Below are 8,424 nucleotides of genomic sequence, written 5' to 3'. Positions count from 1 at the left end.
TCACAATTAGTCCTCTAAAGGTCATCTTAGTTCATTCTTATGACTAAGAAGAGGAGTCATGAATTGTTGAAATGGTTAGATCAGGAAGATGAGTCATACTTCGTTCCAAAACAATTCTTAGAGTCATACTCCAAGATTGTAACTTGAGTGACATATCTTAAAGAAAGGTTTAAAACACTTGTCAAATGTAAGAGTAAAAGTGTCCTACTCTTGTACATTTGAAATTGGTAAGTTGTGATGTTTTGGATAAAACAAAGACCAACTAAGGCCAATTGTGTGAAGTGTTTGTCTTGATAAATAATCCGCACTATCTCTTGAATATTTGGCAAGATAGTCTTATATGTCAAGAGGATAGTGGGAGCCTTAAAGATCCTAAAAAGAATTTCAAGAACTAATCAAGAATAAAACCTGAGGTTCTTCACTAGCACACGACTTGAGGTTTATAACCTATCGTGTTGACATATTCTGTGCCCATTCCAGTTAAAGTTGGCTTTGCATAGGAGTTCTGAAAGTTCTCAATTGGTTGCATAACAACTTGGAAGCAATGGCAGGCCCTGTACTGCCAGGTGGCAAGAAGTTAAGATTGCATAAGTTCAGTCCATATGAGTTTGGATTTGTCATTATCCTTGTCTTGTGACTATGGTTTTGACGATTCACATGGATAAGAACACATACACCATAAAATCTAAGGGTCATAAGGTTTCTCTCCGATTCATGAAAATGATGGTGAGGAAACACTTCCACCAAGTAGATTTGAAGCAGATGGCAAAAGGTCTAAACAATTGAGACTATGATTACGGCATCCCTTTTCATAGTTCTGAAATTGTTTAGACACACATGCATGCTATCTAAGGAAAGGTGTATGATTTGATAAAGTTTTATCAAAGCATCTTGTATCAGAAATCTGAACTTTGGTAAGAAAGTCAAAAAAGTATTGATTTCTAGAAGTCCAGCTGATTTCTGAGTACATGTCAAAGCTAGTGAAAGCATAAGTGTTTTGCTAATAATCATCATGTTAGTGGGAGCATGATAATTATTGTTAGTGTTTCAAGTTAGCAATGTTAATTATAGAAAACAAAAGTTTCAATTCGTGAGGCTGCAGGGATTGAAAAAGTTGTTTTGCTATAATTAAGGGAGAGGATATACTTCATTTCAGTTCTAAAGGCTTAGATTGAGACCTTAATCATCTTTAGTCAAGAATATATATATGAATTTCATGTTGGATTGGTTCAACTTAAAGAAATTCTATATATTGCGTTCTCAAAATTCGATTATGATTACGGCATCCCTCTTCATAGTCAAATTTTTGAAAACATGGCAAATAAAAATATTGTAGCAAAAGACTGGTCTAGAATCATGTCTTTATGTGAGACATCATGAATCGTGTACCATTTGCTTTGGGTACAGGATCGATTGCATGTGCTATAATATTTGTCATTTCTAAATTTTTCCAAATGCCCAGAGGCATTAAGAAGGGAAAAGGTCTAGAATTGGATATGACTAAAATGATTAAGCAATTGTCAAGGACAATCTGAAGTTTACCAAAGATTGTTTGCTCAGGGACAGTTGGAAGTATAGTGCTAATTTTGGAAGGACCATATTGACATATTCTGAAAAGAGACATCTCTTATTCAGAAGTGATAGTCAAAATGAGAATATGGAGTTGTCTCCATAGGTGGAAGTTATCTGTGTAAGATTAGAAAACTTAATGCAAGAAGCATGTCCAAAGCAATGTACTTTGAATATGAGACTTAGTTTCCATGGAGTTGATCTCCATTGGAATACCTTATAATGACTGTTGACAAGTCTTTGTGACTTTGTACATATTCATTACAGGAGGGTCAGTGCATATAAGTTTAAAATCTAAACAGATTTCGATAAATGATAGGAATTTGAAATTCTCACATTTTTCGATAAGGATTTGGGAGTGTGAAATTAGAATCATTGAAATTATGTTCAATTGGTTTATTTCACAAAGTAAGGATCATAGACAAACATAGAGTGCATACTTGGTGTATGGCAAAGCTATTGTTTAAGAAAAACATAATGTACATGCTTGGAGCATGGGACAACTAGTGTTTTTAATTCAAGTATAAAGTTGATAAAACCGAAACAATGAATAATGAGTAATCAGTATGGTGATAAATAAAAGTGTTTATTTATATTCATAGGGTTTGATACCATATTTGATTCATTTATTCTTGTGTTTCACTTTGCATGTTTTGACTTCCAGAATAACTAAGTCGCTCTTCCTGAATGATTAAGTTATTCAAACCATCCACAGTCGGTCATATGTTGGAAGTAGATATGAATCAAGACTGTCATGGGTTGGTTTGTAGAGGTCCAAGTTGGTGGACAAAGTGGTGCAACAACACTCATGAGTGCTCATAAGTTCTGAGTATTGGATTCAACCCGCGCTCATTTGAGTCACTTCATGGATTTTATCACGAGTGATCATGAGACGATAATATCTTATATTCTTCAAACCTAGAGATATGAGTTGTTACTATAAGTTGGTTATACATTGATTGCACGAAAACGCATTTGGTAACTCGATGTTATAAAACGTGCCTTTGTGTATGATTCAACAAGTAGTAGAACAGGCCATATGAGTCGAAGTTTATCCATTCCTTTTACCTTCGGGATAAAAGCGATATCTGTGGGCCCCTCGATGATTTAGCGATGACACATGTGAGTGCTTGGCCAAGCCAGGACTGATTTGATTTGTTCAATCAGTCAGTCTCATAAATTGAAAATCGGGAAACAACAAATGGACAGAGAGAATGATTATAATCCATGTCTCGGTCCATATGATATCTAGAATGGAGGAATATATGATCCCTTATCTAATGGACAAGTCATTGACAAGGTCATAGTTCGACAACGGATTTAAGAGCTACGATTGCCAGTTAGGTTTTGAAGTCATACTCAATAATAGTTTTAGACTTATCCAAGTGGGAGACTGTTGGATTAATGTCTAAGTCCATAACTATATTTGGTATGTACTTGACCCGACCCGGCATGGTCCATTTGGGTTGCACTTCACCGGCACAATTTATATGGATAGTCTTTTGAGAATAGTATATTTATGATTTATATTAATATATTATAAGTTCTAATATATTAATATGGAATCATATTATTTAATTAGTATTGATCAAGAATTAATTTAGAATTAATTAAGTGATCAAAAAGAACTAATTAAATATGGACTCTTATATATATGGAATGGGCCAAGTTCATTTAGGTTGGGCTAAGCTTTCATGGATGGTCTATGGAGCTTTTAACCCATGGATCCTATGTAAATGAAGGTCATGGGTATTAGGATTTACATGGATGTAACCCTAATCCTCCATAATATATAAAGGGGTCCTTGGCTCACAAAATTGGGACAAGTGTGTGAAAATAAGAGTGGGCCGATTTTAATGTGCATACATATTCTCTCAAGTTCTTCCAAGGTGTTTTGGTGATTTGTGATTCCATTTGAGGCTTCCACACTATTGGGGCTAAGCTCTTAAAGCTTGAAGACATCAAGCTACATCAAAAGGTATGTCATCTAACTAGAACTTTGTAGTATAGGTGCTTCATAATATGCTAGTTAGGATGAAACCTTGGAATAGTTAATAATTGCATGTATAATAGAGAAAACATAGATCCAAGGTTTATAGGGTTGCATGTACACCATATGAGTGTTAGAATGCTCAAAACCCAACAAGCGTATCACCATCCTAACTACCAGGATGTAAATCAGTAAGCATATCATGCAATAATCCAAATACAAACCATAAAGGGCCGGCATTGGTGCCTTAGACCCTGTTGATATAGTGAGGATAACTCACCTTGCAATGCCGGACTGAACCACGGAAACACGCTCCCGAAACACTGCCCCAAACTCCAACACCTATAACCATCAATGATCCAATCATAAATACCCGCTTACCAATTATCCTCAAAAGTCAAAACGTTCAACCCTTGGTCAAAGTCAACTATCAAGGTCAACAGTCCATGTTGACCTCAACTCACCGAGTATCTTCAGCTACTCGCCGAGTCACCATGTCGCTCGCTGAGTCCATGGCAATCTTCATCGGACTCGCCGAGTTGTTCATCCAACCCGTCGAGTTCATGACCATCTTCATATGACTCGCCGAGTCTACCATGCGACTCGCCGAGTCCCTTCATTCCTTCATCCATACAAATTCTTTTTAAGCCATGCTAAGACTCCATACTGCAGATCCAACTTCCCAAGGCATGCTTATCACGTAAAGTTGCAAACTTTACGTGCATGCAAGGCTCTAATGACTCATAATGCCAAATCCAAGCTTGAAATGGGGTTTTACACTCAATGAGGGGTTCATACTTGCCAAAGTTGATAGCTTTATGGACTTACAAATCAAAGAGAGTTCAGATCTGAAGTTACAACTTCAGATCTGACCTCATACCCAAAAATAGCTTCATAACCAAACCAAGAAGCCCTAATTTCATCCAAAGAGATCTAGAATGAAATGGAGTTGGGATAACAACTTAATACCTTCCCAAAAGATGCCAACTGAAGTAGATCTTGATCCCCACGAATTCCTTGCTTCAATCCACATGTTTCCCCCAAGCTCTTCTCACCAAGAATCCTCTTCCAAAGCTTGAAACACACAATGGGGCACACACACGTATTAGGGTTTGCTAAGCTCTCAAGGGACTGTAAAGAGGCTGAAGGTGGCTTATGATTCTTTAAATAGGGTGCCAAACCCCAGAAATTAGGGTTTTACCTTCCAGCTCCAACTCGTCGAGTCACTCTTCCGACTCGGCGAGTTGGTCACTTAACACGTGGTCCAAACCCGCTGCTACTCGACGAGTCAGGCAACCAACTCGTCGAGTAGACCTTGAATTCATGAGAATTCATAACCATATATTGGTATTCGAGAATCGGGGCGTTACACTGGGCCTTCGGCTTGACTGGACCGCCTCGTAGGCCTTCAGTCTATTCGGACCTCCCTGGGTATCTTGGCCTTCAGTATCCGTTGGTCCGCCTTAACCCAGTAAACCATAACATATCGATACATAACACTATCAATCAATAACAGCAAACACAGGTAGTCCTACATATCTACCAGTTTAACCACATAACCAGTAACCACATATCTCCGCATAATAGCATACAACAAATCAAGATATATAATCCAATGGGTCGGACTTGGTGCCTTCGACCCATAAGTACAATGAGGAAAACTCACCTCTCATTCTGAATACGGTCTGAATGGATCTCTGCTTCGATAACCGGCTCTACCCGACTCCTAATAATCAAAACATTTCCCATTCTAGATTAATAACAATTTCGTAAAATACCCTTGGACAAAATATGTCAAAATCAACAAAATCAGCCGATTCAACCCAGTCGAGTCGACCCAGATCTCGTACGCGGGGCGTACTCACTGTTTGAGGAATCGGGGCTTGAACTGCGTACGCGCAGCATACCAAATGGTACGCCCAGCGTACGTAACTGAACTTCTTCTTCATGAGTTAAGAGCTTAATACTTAACCTATTATGACCAAATTGCAGATCCAAGTCCCAAATATCATCCTTGACCATAAAGTTTCCAACTTTATAGTCTTGCATGGCCAATAAGTGCTAAATGCTAAAAATTGATGGAAAACGTAGGTTACACAAATTCTATGCTCTAAGCGGAAAAACATTTAACAATTAAATGATTAGGGCACATGCAACCTATGAAGGATCTATGTCTTTCACATAAAGGCAACATACTATGAACTATCAAACTACAAAATTTCTTATCTAAAATATGAATTCATAAGATAGAATACATACCTTATTGATTATTGAAGTAAACAATCAAGGATCCCTTTTGTTGACCTTTTGGAAGCAAGCACCACAAGCGTCGTGCCTCTAGTGGTTCACACCCAACACAAGCAAGAAGGATATTGAGGAGAGAAGGGAAAAAGATCAGAATTTCGGCCTAAACTCTCTAAGGTATGAGTGGCCGAAAATAATAGCCCTAGGGGCCTTTATATAGTGCAACAAGGAAACCCTAGATAAGCCTAAAACCAATATAATAATAGTATCTTTGAATTGGTAATTATCCACCTTCCTAATTATCCACATGGGATATTCTAGAAACCCTAGAATATCCCTTGAAACCGTCCATGCCTTCACCAGGAAGGTTCTGGAGCCTCTTGCTAAACTATTGAACAATTGCACTTCAGTCCCTGCAATTTCAATTAATTCTTTTAATCACAAAATTAGTTCCAATTAATTTCTGATTAAATATTAATTAAATATTACTATTTCTAATTAATATATTATTCTCATAATATATTAATAAGTTATTTATTTCAATTTATTAATCAAATAATAAATCAATCTCTGCCTTTCCAAAAATATCATGTCCAATTGCTAGGTTTGAGGGCAACCCAAAAGGACTATGCAACTATCAATTCAAGATCATACCAATTATAGTTGTGAGCTTACACACCTAATCCAACAGTCTCCCACTTGGATAAGTCTAGAACTATAATTGTCAGTATAACTTCTAAACTAATTAGCAAATTGTAGCTTCCTAAAGCTGTTGTCGAACTCTGACCCAGTCAGTTACGTCTCCTAAGATAAGTGATCATATAATCATCCGTTATGCAATATATCATTCGGGTATGAGACATGAAATAGAATCAATCTCATTGTCCAGTACTTTGTTTCCCGATTTTTGATTTGTAATGACATAGAACGTCTAATCGAACACATCAATTTAGTCCTGGCCGGGCCTGACACTGTAAGTCAACACCAAATCACCGAGGGGCCAAAGATATTGCTTTTCGCGTTAGAGAAAAAGGAACAAATAAACTTTGACTTGTATGCTTGCACCATTTACTCATCAAATCATGCACAACAATACGTTTTACAAATTGGTCCCATGTGGCATTTAAGGAAGAAAATCTCCCTGCATGAGTACGTCGGGCGTACTCCCAGAGTACGTTGTGCGTAATGTCCATGAAAGAAAACGTCATCGTTTTGGAGTACGTTGGGCGTACTCGATCTGGATGAAAACCCTAATGTTTAGGGTTTGTGCATTATTTAATCCCCTCTATAGCCTCAACACCTTTCCTTTCATCAGCCTCCATCACCCATCTCGACCTTTGCAAACCCTAACCTCTTGTGTAGACATTTTGACCTTGTGTGTGTTTTTGGTGACCTTGAATGAAGGGGAAGGTGGGGGAATCATCTCAGGGACTCAAAGGGAGCTTAGATCCAGAAGTACCTCCCCTCAGGCATCATTTAGAGGTAAAAAGCTATGACCTTGATGAATATTTCTCTTAGTTCTTGTTGTGGTTAAGTTTCATGCGTTTTTTCCATTTTGCTTGGTGTTCTTGAGTATGGTCTACTCTAGACTTCATGAGTTCTCCTTTCAGAGGTTTTGGAGTGGCTTGAGTCATAAAAATGGGTTCTTGGTCATTAATATCCTTTCATGCATGAACAAGGAAGTCTTAATGGTTTAAGGAGTTAGGGTTTTAGGTATTGGACACTTTATAGCCATGCAAAGTCATAAAGTTGGAAACTTTATGACTTAGAACATCATTTTGGGATTGGATATGAGTTTTGGATGGAAGGGCTTAATGTATTAAGCTCTTAATGGAGTTTTGGGACTGAGCAGCATACGTTGGGCATACCTGGAGGTACGTTGCGCATATGCGCTCAACGCCCCACTTTTTGGTCAACATCAGAGTACATTGGGCGTACTCTTGTATTACGTCGGGCGTAATCCGCTGTGAAGACTTATTGACTTTTGGACCCTTGACTAGGGCTGGCCACGTTTGACTTAAGGGTATTTTGGGTATTCTGATCTATAGTTAAGCCTTGGTCTCTATTTGTTGATTACGTTACCTGTAGAGCTGGTATGTGTTGTTCAACTATTCGTTAGTCTGAGATGTGAGTTTTTCCTCACTGTACTTGCGGGTCGAAAGCACCAATGTCGGGCCATCAAATTATGTATCCTGTTATAGGATGTTGGTATGCTATAGTGATCTGTTAAGATCTGAATGTTTATCTGTTTGCTGGTATATGTTTACCTTTTATGCATATGTCGACATAGTATGGTTGGGTTGAGGTTGTATGGCTTTGTGCGGAAGCCAACAAACCTGTCAACAATCCAGATATAAGTTGTGGTCCCCGAGGGCAAGCCATGCGTATGATGTGGGCTTGAAAGCAATCTATACATGAGATGTGGCCCCCGAGGGCAAGTTAGACTTATGATGTGGGCTCGGGAGCAATCCAAATACGAGCTGAGTGCCAGATAGGAATGCCAGACTCATATTGTGGGCTCAGGGGTAATCCAATCTTTTTAGTTGTGGACCCAGTATATATTGTTATACGTATGTGTGTGTTGGTACATTGGGGGAACTCACTAAGCTTTGGATTACAAT

The sequence above is a fragment of the Lactuca virosa genome, chromosome 2 (genome assembly GCF_052849685.1).
Source record: "Lactuca virosa cultivar CGN04683 chromosome 2, Lactuca_virosa_CGN04683_v6, whole genome shotgun sequence".
NCBI lineage: Eukaryota > Viridiplantae > Streptophyta > Magnoliopsida > Asterales > Asteraceae > Lactuca > Lactuca virosa.
The sequence above is the reverse complement of the archived record's forward strand: the minus strand, read 5'-3'. Positions refer to the sequence as shown.